The sequence below is a fragment of the Poromitra crassiceps genome, assembly GCF_964638095.1.
Source record: "Poromitra crassiceps genome assembly, chromosome: 13".
NCBI lineage: Eukaryota > Metazoa > Chordata > Actinopteri > Beryciformes > Melamphaidae > Poromitra > Poromitra crassiceps.
In genome coordinates this window covers 9,263,431-9,277,061 of record NC_139644.1, presented here as the reverse complement: position 1 = coordinate 9,277,061, position 13,631 = coordinate 9,263,431, and the positions used below count along the sequence as shown (strand labels likewise).

Sequence of the window (13,631 nt, the reverse complement as noted above, 5' to 3'; positions counted from 1 at the left end):
TGTCCATTCATTTGTGATAATGTACAGTGATAATGTACACCTAGCTAAATGGTCTGTTCACCGTTCATATCAATGCGCCAGGATAACGACAGAGCCGTTTGAGCTCTATACCCACCGTTAACGCTTAATATGGCACTTTTATAAGTTTAGAAAAAAAAAATGTCAGTCAAAGTAACTATTTAGATTACCCCTGTGTGCTCAGTTTATTAAAATAACAGCTATTTAGAAATCTGATTTTCGTTCTGGTCAGCTGACAGAAGCCGGGCTCTCAGCTGTCAACTGTCAAACCCTCTGTTTACAACTTGCAGCAACCAGCAGCCAGGCGCTCTGGGAGAGCGTGCGCTGCCTCTTATCACTGATACAAATCAAGTCAAAGAGGAAAAAGACGAGATCAACAAAAAGAAAACAACGAAATGGGCAGTTAACAGCAACACACTGAGAGACGTCCTTGTACAAAACATACCTGGACTCCAACATAATGAAAAGCAGATAGTTTTCACTCTACTCCTGCCTCGTGCCATTTACGTCTTATAAGACCAGCAGACGCATTTCCTGGAATGTGAGTTTTAAACGACCCAGTTACATGGCGTTGCATTCTTAGACATTGCCGTTTTATTTTGTAGTTGTTACATAGGCTACAATTGGCCAAATTATTAGTTAGCTTGACTCTAGAATTGTGCTAGGTGCAGCAGGCACTAAGCGGCCATTTTATCCAATGATAGCCTAATCTTGAGAAGCCGAGGGGACTATTTTGTCTCGTCGGTTCTCAACTCATATTCAAGGTTATGAAAACTAGATTTCGATTGCAAAATGCATGGAAATATAAATGCTTTGCCTCGGACGGTTCACGCCTCCATGTCGTCCAATAATTTCTGATAATGGACACCTCGTCGTGCAATAACCCTTACTTCACTCCCGGGTCAAATAACTCTGCAGTAGTGGGGTTTGTGATCAGCAGTGATGGAAACAGGACACCCACGTGGACACGCTCATCTTCGCCCCCTTGATGCAATGCTGCGCCGGGACCCCCGGCAACAAATGTCAGTGTTTCCCACAGGCTGAAAATATAGGCTACTTTCTTTACAGTTACTTTGAATTGTCCTTACATTGTGTCCAACGGAAACCCAACTGGCCCAATATGCAAACATTCAGCCAGCTACTGCAATGGAGTCCCTGCACGGCACTCGCCGTACTACTTACGCATAGTGTTGAGCAGCGTTGGAAATAGGCTTCAAAGTCTTCGGGGGGTGGTGGCCCAGAGCAAGAGGCTTAGCTGTGTGTCTGAGCTCAAATCATATCACAAGTAATCACTGAAATATCTGAAATAGAAGTCCAGTTTGAACGCAGTGTCCACGGTGCGCATTTGGCGATCTGAGCCGCATTTGGCGAGCGTCACTCCTAGTTTGGAAATGTGAAAGTGTCAATTGCATATTTTTAGCGGGTTTTCCTGTGTTTAAAAAAACCTGCAAGCGAGATTTTTGACGTAAAAGCAGCATAAGTCAGCAGCCTCCTGTGCTGCTTCAGTGTCCTTGAGCAACGTATTCTCACGACACGTTTGTATGATATCTACGAAAAGTATTTTTTCCTGCATAATCTTATGAACGAAGGGGAAATATTTTCATCCTTTCTGAAAGCCGGATCTGTCCTCGTACCTCGTTCTCCTGAGCGCTGCCGGCCACGTAGAAGAAGAGATCGATTGCTGCTCTTATAGACGATGGTCATCCCCTCCAGGAAGGCTATCTCATCTGCAGAGAGAGAGAGAGAGTATGAAAAAGACAAGGAGGGCAGACAAACCTCTCTTTATTCAGATAATACGAATATTTATTTGTATCGACAATCAAAAAGTACTTAAACATGTTGTAGTTGAAGTTGAAGTTTACGTACACGTAGGTTGAAGTCCTCAAATGTAACATTGTTAACAAACTATAGTTTAGCAAATCGGTTATGACATCTACTTTGTGCATGACACATTAATTATTATTATTATATTATTATAATTATTTTCCATTAATTGTTGGCAGACAGATTATTTCACTTATAATTCACTATATCCCAAGTCCAGCCGGTCAGAAGTGGACTGTGCTTTAAATAGCTTGGAAAAATTCCCGAAAATGATGTCATGGCGTTAGAAGCTTCTGATGACATCATTTGAGCCAGTTGGAGGTGTGCCTGTGGAAGGGTTAGGGTTGGGTTAGGGTTTAGGGTACTCTAACCCTAGAGATGAACGTATACTCTGGCACAAAAAGGGAATTTGTGAAAGGAAATTGTGACATGTTAACACAATTGGTGGTTAAAAAAATTGCAGGCTTCTCCATTCATAAATGGATATGGATCGGGGGGAGGGGGTTAGTATAGCATGACCCGGGGAGAAGAAAGAGAAGAAGAGAGGAGAAAAGGAGGAATGAAGGAGGAGTTTAATGACAAAAGGAGGATTCCGGTGGGAGAGCGATAAGCATCCTTTCCCAACAGGAGGCCAGGCCAGGCGGTGTCAGGTGACACTCCGCCCAATCAGGATGGACTTTCTTCTTCTTCTTTGGTGTCTCTCTTCAGTTCATCATCCACCAAGACCCGATCTTCCTAACATTCAGTAACTGAATAACACAGCTGCTGCCTTTTCTATAGTGAAGAGAGGGAGAGACTGTGTGAGAGAGACAGACAGAGAGAGAAGGAGAGAGAGAGAGGTATGTTGAGGTCGACTTCTGATTTGATTTCCCACTCTGATGAGTTGTTTTTTTATCCTTGTGAAACGGAGAAATCAGCCTATTGACTGCTCATTACCCCCCCCCCAGTCGTTGTTTGTGTAAAAACAAACAACAAACAAGAAAACTGAGAATCAGAAGTTGTGAGAGAGCTTTCTCCAATTTATCAGATTACAACCCGCTTTCACACATCACGAACAGGAAGTCCAATCAGAAGTCAGTCTCTCTCTCTCTCTCTCTCTCTCTCTCTCTCTCTCTCTCTCTCTCTCTCTCTCTCTCTCTCTCTCTCTCTCTCTCTCTCTCTCTCTCTCTCTCTCTCTCTCTCTCTCTCTCTCTCTCTCTCTCTCTCTCTCTCTCTCTCTCTCTCTCTCTCAGTAATTCTCAACCTTTTTCATATGATGGAATGAGTTGTCTGTCTCTCGTCACGGAAAGTCACGTGACTGTTGAGCCCTATAGAAAATGCAGCAGCCATTTTATTCCAGTTACCGAATGTTAGGAAGCTCAGATCTTGGTGGATGAGGAACGCAGCACTGGAGAGAGACACCAAAGAAGAAGAAAGTGGACATTTTGAACTGGGTGGGCCGTCCCTTTACGCCTGTGCTAGCTCTGTTTGGTCCAGGGCACGGAGACCATGGTCAAAGAGTCAACTATTAGCCCCACATGTGAAGCAGGCTAAGGCATATTAGCCCTAGCTAAGCCCTGCTAGGCCCTGTAGTGGAAACTGGGCTAATGTGAACACTGCTGCAGGCTAGTGCCGGGCGACGAGACTATAGGACGTGTCTCAGATGTAGAAGCAGAGAGGATTTCTGGGACAGATGACATCGGAGACGTGTGTGAGCCAGAGAGTTCAGGACAATACACTGGGAGGAACACACACAGAGTCTCACACACACACACACACAAACAACACACGCGCGCGCGCACACACAACACACACACACACACACACATCACACACACACACACACACGTCACACACACGGATAGAAAAGCATAGAGCCGCATATAGAGCGAGTGTGGCTTACTGTCTCCTTTGTGTGTTTGTTAAAAACGTTCCTCTCAAAGTTCTTCTGCTCCTTTGTGGAGGGGTAGAGCTCAGGGTCGTAGTACTGAGACAGACAGGAGAGCAGGATGGACGAACAAATACATAAACAAACAAACAAAAACAAGTGAATTACTGAATGATTCATTCTGGATTTAAGCTCTCCTTCATGGGTATGACAAGGCGTTTTGGATAAAACTGTACACTAAAGTGGGTTGATATTCAACATTAATATCTATTTCAACGTGCAAACTCTACTGGTGGCAGGATAGAAATGAGACATAATAATAATCATACTGAGGTGAAAAATGAAAAATGGCGGGAATGAGCAATTTACACCGAATGCCCATTGTTTCATCCAATGCTGAATAGTAAGAGAACATGTCTAGGCTGCTAATCATGATTATTACTGTGATAGTCTAGAAATAATCAACAAGTAGCGTGCGTTAAACAGAGGCGAAGCACCACCCGACGTGAAGCGGAAGTGCTTTAAAAACATTTAACGCACATACTACAGCCGACGGTAAGCTAGCACGTACAGTACGTTCTGCACCTGACGGTAAGCTAGCACGTACAGTACGTTCTGCACCTGTAAGCTAGCACGTACGTTCTGCACCTGTAAGTTAGCACATACAGTACGTTCTGCACCTGTAAGTTAGCATGTACAGTACGTTCTGCACCTGTAAGTTAGCACGTACAGTACGTTCTGCACCTGTAAGCTAGCACGTACAGTACGTTCTGCACCTGTAAGCTAGCACGTACAGTACGTTCTGCACCTGTAAGCTAGCACGTACAGTATCAAAAGTTGTAAATGACGCTGGCTTTGTCAGCTCTTGTCGGGACTTTTGCTTGTGGAAGAAAGGAAGAGGCGGAGGTGGAAAAATCAGGAGAAACCAAACTAAACTGGGTGATTTCAGGCAGTGAGAAGATCAAGGGACTTGATGCCGAAGGAACGTCGCCGTGAAAAGATCCGTTTATTGGAATTATCAAATGAGATGAAGTTGGAAAATGACAAGCCGACAGCCTTTAACCCAGACCATATATGGTATCATCTTACAATATTCTCGCGGCACACTATGGTATATCGCCCTTAAGACTACAGCAAATGTTAGTATCTGTTAGCTGTTTTTTCCTGCCACATTCAACCTGCTCACTTACCTTTGACAGAAGTCTGTTGCCATCGTTATCGAGGATGAAAACAGCTTTCACTGTGTAGAGGACGGCTCCTGGAAACACAATGACAAGTCATATTTTAAATATTTCAATTGTGCCGTGTCACCTTTGTGTTCTGGGCCGAGCGCCGTGAAACACCCTGATGGGAGTGGGCCGCTTCGTAACCACGACGACAAAGCTGCAGTCACACCCACATCTACACACACCCAGCAGAGCGCGATGCTGTTCACACCGGGCGGGGAGTCACGTGACTTGGACTCAAGTCACCGTTTTCTTGAGACTTGACTTGGTTCTGGTGAATTGGGACTTGACTCTTGAGTCTGACTTGTACTTTGACCACTTGAAAAGGTTTCTTAAGTCTTGACTTGAGATCTGGTTTGTGTAAATCTTTTAGATTGAAAGTGGGGAGATTTGTTCCAGCTGACGTCGTTTTCTGAATTTGTACGGAATGATCAAATGTATTGAAACTGATTATAGAAATCAAACTCATGATGCTCTTGCTAAGGTTTTATCCAATTAAAACCATATTGCATAAAGTTCTAGATATTAAATTTTCTTTAAGATATTAAATTGATACTGGACTTCTTGATTTGTTCCGACTTGACTTTGTGCCTCAAGACTTGGGACTGACTTAAGCCAAGCATACAGTGTACAAATTAGGGTGCTTGTCCCCAAATAGACCCAGGTGCGGTTCGTTTCATGAGTGTGAACGTTGCGTTCCGTTCCCGGGTGTGGAACAGTGTACCGTGACAGGGTCCGCTTGAAAATGTGGTCTGGGAACGCTTTGGCGTGCCGGGGGACGGAACACTTGCGAATGTGAACGCGAACCGTACCGAATCACATAAACAAACACACGGACGAGGATACACTCCAGGCGTAGTTGACGATGCAAGTGTACTCTGCAAGTTTTACGTTCCGTTCCCGAGCTAGCATGTTAACTAGCTAGCCAGCTGTTAGCTATGTTAGGTAAGCCTGATGCCTGCTGCAGTACTAAGCAATGGTGGCACCCGTTTTGAAATCCGTTGCCCGGTTGTCGAAAGCTCAACAAGGTAATGCGGCTATCCCTTTTGGCTAAGCTGCGGAGAGGCGTCTGTGAATACTGAATAGTAGTTCCAGCCTGTGTAGCTTACACAAATAGCGTAGCACAGAATCGGATGACATACAAAACATAGGCAACAGGTACTCAAGAGTGTTTCAGTCAGAAAGAACATTAACGGTTAAACACAGCCATTAAACTGCCTGGAGGGGGCTTTAAGGCTGCATTCACAGTCACTAAGCTTGTTTGGTTTATTTGAACTCTGCAGTGTTTCCTCCTTCAACTCAACCCGTTTTCACTCCTAACTTGTCAAATACTGACGTTTGGTCAACACCCCTTGGTGTCACTTTTTAACACATTAGCTACCCTTTTGCTTTATCCTCATTTTTCCACATGCAGGGTAGTCCAATAGACTTCTATAGAACTTCCACAACATGCAGGGTAGTCCAGTAGACTTCTATAGAACTCCCACAACATGCAGGGTAGTCCAATAGACTTCTATAGAACTCCCACAACATGCAGGGTAGTCCAATAGACTTCTATAGAACTCCCACAACATGCAGGGTAGTCCACTAGACTTCTATAGAACTCCCACAACATGCAGGGTAGTCCAGTAGACTTCTATAGAACTCCCACAACATGCAGGGTAGTCCAATAGACTTCTATAGAACTCCCACAACATGCAGGGTAGTCCAATAGACTTCTATAGAACTCCCACAACATGCAGGGTAGTCCAATAGACTTCTATATAACTCCCACAACATGCAGGGTAGTCCAATATACTTCTATAGAACTCCCACAACATGCAGGGTAGTCCAATAGACTTCTATATAACTCCCACAACATGCAGGGTAGTCCAGTAGACTTCTATAGAACTCCCACAACATGCAGGGTAGTCCAGTAGACTTCTATAGAACTCCCACAACATGCAGGGTAGTCCAATAGACTTCTATAGAACTCCCACAACATGCAGGGTAGTCCAATATACTTCTATAGAACTCCCACAACATGCAGGGTAGTCCAATAGACTTCTATATAACTCTCACAACATGCAGGGTAGTCCAGTAGACTTCTATAGAACTCCACAACATGCAGGGTAGTCCAATAGACTTCTATAGAACTCCCACAACATGCAGGGTAGTCCAATAGACTTCTATAGAACTCCCACAACATGCAGGGTAGTCCAATAGACTTCTATAGAACTCACACAACATGCAGGGTAGTCCAATAGACTTCTATAGAACTCCCACAATGTGCAGGGTAGTCCAGTAGACTTCTCTAGAACTCCCACAACGTGCAGGGGCAGTCCAATACACTTCTATAGAACTCCCACAACGTGCAGGACAGTCCAATATATGTCTATAGAATTTCCGCAATGTGCAGGGTAGTCCAGTAGACTGCTGTAGAACTCCCACAACGTGCAGGGCGGTCCAATAGATGTCTATAGAACTCCCACAATGTGCAGGGTAGTCCAGTAGACTGCTATAGAACTCCCACAATGTGCAGGGCGGTCCAATAGATGTCTATAGAACTCCCACAACATCTGAAATTGAAATCGACACCATGGGAGTGTGACAATGAAATAAAACGGTGGCCAGTAAGGGTGTAGTTGAGGTGGTGCAGGGGATGCAGGCCGATGACCGGGGGTTCGATTCAGCGTGTTCAAAGTTTTTTGTTATTGAACCCTAACCCAAAACATTTCTCTAACCTACGTTGATACGTGATAGCAACTAGCGTGGATTTGTTCATCCATCGATCCGTCCGTCGACGTCTGCGCTGAGTTTTCAGAACCGGGCCAAAGTTCTGTTATGCACTGACTAGCATAGATTCACAGTCAGAGTGTATCACAGAACTTAGACCAGGGACTCGCAACATCCACCTGCTCCAGGCCCACATCACCATGGCTACGATGAGAAGAGGATGAAGATGGAGGAGGAGGATGAACATGGAGAGGAAGATATTGACGAATGTGATGTAGGTGGATCGGGCAGCATCTACCATTTTTCCAACCCAGTTTAGGTGAAACCACCTCCACTTCCATATGATGAAAGCCTCAACTGAACAAGCCATCGGATCATCTCAGCTTGTTGTCCAAGTCATAGAGATATAAGAGTGCCATCATCTCCATTTACTCCCATGGACCAGTTTCTCACAATAGTTCCTGGAAGTAAGGTTCTGGATAAAGCAGCGCTGTAGAGTTGCAGCAGAATGGACCATTTGTGATGTACTTTGGAAGGGTAAGATGTTTCAAATTGTATATCATCAGCTTTATTTTATCCATTCAAACATACTGTAGTTCCTTCCTGGAACTATTTCCCCGCATACACTATAGCTAAATGAGTCATGTGACTATCAAGCATTTTGGACTTCCGTTGGTGCCACTCTCTCTTTAAATCACTCTGGTTCTGTCTGTCTAGGCGTTCATCATACGGAAGTGGGCGTGGTTTCATCTAAACTGGGTTGGGAACACGATAGACACGATTGGGCAGTTGTTCGTCTGACCTAATATTCCATTAGGCTGTTTGTTCATTGATTTTAGCCAAGTGCGGACAAAACTTTGGAATGTCCAAGGCGATCTGCCACGTTCGGTCAATCCCAAACTGGAGGATTAGATTAACTTGTATGACATCATCAGTTGTAGGAGAGAAAGGAGAAACTCAGTGCTACTTGTATGACATCATCAGTTGTAGAAGAGAGAGGAGAAACTCAGTGCTACTTGGAACAGGGACAGAACCAAACCCTTGCCACCACCTCATAGATTTTAAGGGGTCACGAGCCCGCTGTGTTAGAGAACATGGTTATTGAGTAGTTTTCCACAATCAATGATCTGACATTATAATCATAATAATAATAATAATAATAATAGGTATTATATTATTATTATTGTCATTATTATATTATTATTATCTGACATTACATCACCTACTATTAGAGGCATACACCAGTGACTCAACCTTTTCATATCAAGGACCTTTAATTAAGTCATTAGAGCCATAGACCATGGCTTTTGGCATTTGATGAGATCTGAAGATATTGTTAATTGTTAGATATGATTTTGTCCAGAATCCCATGACTGTCTGTCTGTATTGTATGTAGAGACATAACTGTGAAACTATGATCAGAATAGCCATTCTTCTACACTACATCCTCTAATTGTGTTTTGCAAATTAAATAATGGTCAGTTTAAGCGTTCATCAGTTTGCTGGGAACCCCATGCAACCACCTCAACGGCCCCTAGTGGTCCCCAGACCTCAAGTTGAGAGCCACTGCCCTAAACAACCTGTTGGTCAGCATTCCTCCTGCTATACAGTCTACTCTACACACTGACATCTATAGACGACTCTACACCTGATCCCCGGTCCTGCCCTGGCCCCGGGGCAGCGAGCTCTTTACATATTACAGCGGAAGTTACCTTGGCTTTGAACAAAACACTCAATGACCACCTGCACCTGCCCTCTCATCCACCTGCACCTGCCCGCTCATCCACATCCACCTGCCCTCTCATCCACCTGCACCTGCCCTCTCATCCACCTGCACCTGCCCTCTCATCTACCTGCACCTGCCCCCTCATCCACCTGCACCTGCCCTCTCATCTACCTGCACCTGCCCTCTCATCTACCTGCACCTGCCCCCTCATCCACCTGCACCTGCCCCCTCATCCACCTGCACCTGCCCTCTCATCCACCTGCACCTGCCCTCTCATCTACCTGCACCTGCCCTCTCATCCACCTGCACCTGCCCCCTCATCCACCTGCACCTGCCCTCTCATCTACCTGCACCTGCCCCCTCATCCACCTGCACCTGCCCCCTCATCTACCTGCACCTGCCCTCTCATCCACCTGCACCTGCCCTCTCATCTACCTGCACCTGCCCTCTCATCCACCTGCACCTGCCCTCTCATCCACCTGCACCTGCCCTCTCATCTACCTGCACCTGCCCTCTCATCCACCTGCACCTGCCCTCTCATCTACCTGCACCTGCCCCCTCATCCACCTGCACCTGCCCTCTCATCTACCTGCACCTGCCCTCTCATCCACCTGCACCTGCCCTCTCATCCACCTGCACCTGCCCTCTCATCCACCTGCACCTGCCCTCTCATCTACCTGCACCTGCCCTCTCATCCACCTGCACCTGCCCTCTCATCCACCTGCACCTGCCCTCTCTGGTTAGAGGACCCGCGCATCCGAGACTCTGAAGGAAGAATGAGTGATGAGTCTCGCGCTAGCTAGCTGGCTGCTAGCTGCTCCGGTATGCTTAGCTTTTAGGTGATAGCTCAAACTCGATGTACTTCGGTGATATTTTCATTCCGTTTTACACAAGGTGCAAACTACTGTTGACTTGTCCACTGTGCCATTTGGGAGTTTTTTAAAGTAAAACGAGCCATTTAGAAGCGTATTGCTGTCTTTATCTTCCATACCTGCACAGGCAGGAGACAGGAAAACCACTGCGACCGGCTTGACTACAAGTACGGGTGCGACGAAGGGACAAAATAGCGGCATGCGATTAACGCGATTAAAAGAAAACGCGTTATGGTCGGCCCTTAATCGCATCGCGATTAACGCGTTAACGCTGACAGCCCTAATATATATATATATACATACATACATACATACATACCGTATTTCCCCAAATAGTAGCCCGGGCGTTTAATACGCAAAATCGATTTGGACCCCAGGCGTTTAAAAGAACCAGGCGGGTATTTGCTGCAGGCGTTTATTTATTTTTGCACCGACCTGCACCAGGCCATTATTCGGTGACAGTTCCTCTCCAGCATGTTTTTTAGTGCAAAGGTCCTCACTCCCATCAACTGCCACCGTCAGCCCACACACCTTATTGGAGGATACCAAAAATCAGCAATCAGCCGTGGCTACCTACCCTGTAGCGCCCACACACACACACACACACACACACACACACACACACACACACACTGCACTGCAACAATCACTTGCAAATAAGATGACGTTGACCGACGCAATTCTATCAACACCAGCAAATAGGCTACGACCAGTCTGAACATAGCCACATCCCAAACACAACACAGTGTTGTCAACACTACAACAACTTGCAAAAACACTACACACACCACGGCGGGTGCTGATTAAACATAGTCACACACAATCATTACGCACGTAATCGGTATAAATATAACACAATTTCAGTCTTACCATTGACGTGTCTATTTCCAATAGCCACTATCTCTTGAGCTCATCTGGGACTTCAGTTCAAGTGAAGACCGCGGTAGCCGTTGTCAACAGAACTCTTTACATAATCCAAACATCGTGGAAATGCTTCCATGCCATCAATTTCCCTGCATTGCTTTTGGTAGCGTAAGTTGAGCTCCGTCGATTAGCGTTTTCTTTCAAGTGTTTCTCCGTGCTGTTTCATGTATTGCGCGACACTGGTGTTGCCTTCAAGTGCTGTCAGCAACGTAGTAATTTCGGGGTTACCTTAAGAAAATGCAAATAATGGCCCCGGCGTTTACTCGGACCGGCGTTTAATACGCAAAATGGGGTCAGACCCCCGGCGGCTATTAGGGGCCCGGCGCGTATTTGCTGCCGGGCTATTATTTGGGGAAATACGGTATATATATCGGGGCGAGCCTTTTCACAAACAACAGTTCCCGAACAGGGAACTGCCTCGTAGTTGACATAGCAAACAGGAAGGCCAATGGCAAAACAGTTATGGCTGCCTCCATAGCTCTCCAGCTCAAGTTAAACAGCCATAAGTGCAGTTATTACAGAAATAGACTCAATAACAATGAAACAACAACGCGAGTATGCAACAACTGAGTTTCTTGGCGGGGAAGACGTTTTCACAGTTCTTCCAAGTGGATTTGGATTTGATTGGATCCGACGCCAATTGGCTGAAGGACCGGCTATACTTCCACCCACTGAAATAACTGTGCACAGCGCCGAGTCCAGACGGATCCACAGAACCAAACAGAATGTGAGTTCACATAGTGACGTTTGTAGATGTTTTAACCAGTCACTCGGAATCAATCTGGGTCAGAGTACAAACAACGTACACATTTCAAGTCATTTCAAGTCACCTTCATCAACATTGTCAACACGTAACATAAAAATTGATTTAAAGGTTGATTTTAAAATCTGTGTTTGGTCCTCTATGACAGAGGTTCTCAAATGTTTTTCAGCCAAGGACCCCTTACAAGATAGAAAATATACCAGGGACCCCCTCATTCTCATTTTCCTGAAAACTTTTCGCGGACCCCCTGGCAAAGTGCCACGGACCCCTGGGGGTCCCCGGAGCCCCATTTGAGAACCACTGCTCTATGAATTGATTAGGGTGATAATTTAGGTTAGTTAAGGTTTAGGTTAAATATGATGATTTGTTTAATTTTTTTAATGTGGCTTACGTTATGGGGATGCACACCCAGCAAGGGCATTTAGAAACAGCAGTGTGAGACTGAACAGCTTCCTGCATGGAAATTCTAGGTTTTCTACTCAGTAATTACTGTTTGAACAGTATTGTTTCTATAATGGTCCTCTCTCTCAGACACACACACACACACACACACACACACACACACACACACACACACACACACACACACACACACACACACACACACACACACACACACACACACACACACACACACACAGGGGAGAGGGATTAAATGTACAAATAGAAAATAGTAACGTTTGACGCCTTGGCAATGTTCTTCACTTTTGTGTCAATAAAGCAATGGAACTGAGCGAGGGAGCAAGAGAGAGACGCCGAGAGAGAGAGAGAGAGAGAGAGAGAGAGAGAGAGAGAGAGAGGAGAGAGAGAGAGAGAGAGAGAGAGAGAGAGAGAGAGAGAGAGAGAGAGAGAGAGAACGGTGGACGTGGCACCTACTCCGCTCTACACGTCGACCCAGTTGCGAACACATGCAGATACACCAAGACGCTTTACGACACAGAACCGCGACAACGCAACTTATATATTGCTGTTTACTGTCTCTACTGTATGTCTCTATACTATAGTGTCTCTGTATCTACTGTCCCTTCACAACTGTCGGCTTCTAATCACTGCTTTACTGTGACGCTCGCTCCAGTCTGTCCGGGTCACGACACCGTCAAAGAGTCAACCAGTAGCATCACCATCATTATTATCATTCCTAGCTATTATTAGTTGTCGGGTAGCCAACGTGTCTCTCTGTAGTAAAACGCAGGCTACTACCGGGACTATTTTTATACCGTTGTAGGCTCTATAGGAGAGGAAAAAGTGTGGTTCGGGCGCGAGCCGGTGGGCTGCAGGCCCGTGCAACATGCACGCAGGCGCGGGCACGTGTCCAGCTGAGATAAGTCCATTAGAGACCGAATCAGCAGTCAGATTTTATTTCTGAAAGCAAGGAGAGCGGGCGGCAACCATATGCACCATTAATATGCAGCCTGCCGTATGTATGCAACATGTCACGCACATACCGCGCCGCTGTCAAGCACACAAACCGCTCTAGAGATTGTTGTTTGCTTCTTTCTTGCTTTCTTTGTCGGTCGGTGGAGGAGCGTGACACTCACCAGAGACGTGGAGTCCTGCATCGCTGCTCCTCGCGCTGCGCTCCAGTCCGCTCGGTGTTGACGTGGACAGATCTGAGCTGTCATTCCGCTGTGGACAGGAGCCGCCCGGGCGCGTGTCCGCGGACAACCGGATAGAACCGAGCGCGCGTCCCCGGCCC

At 46.0% G+C, this 13,631-nt stretch overlaps 1 pseudogene across 1 annotated transcript in view; it reads right to left on the bottom strand.

Annotated features, from left to right (window-relative positions):
- The window catches only part of LOC310788329 (coatomer subunit zeta-1-like), a 23,606-nt pseudogene extending 10,023 nt beyond the window's left edge, over window positions 1-13,583 (bottom strand). The window contains exons 1-4 of the transcript XR_014554091.1: window positions 13,470-13,583; window positions 4,900-4,964; window positions 3,725-3,808; window positions 1,653-1,745 (exon numbers count right to left, since the gene is read on the bottom strand). The product of XR_014554091.1 is annotated as a coatomer subunit zeta-1-like (transcript). The remainder of the gene's footprint in view (window positions 1-1,652; window positions 1,746-3,724; window positions 3,809-4,899; window positions 4,965-13,469) is intronic.
- Between the last annotated feature and the right edge of the window lie 48 nt (window positions 13,584-13,631).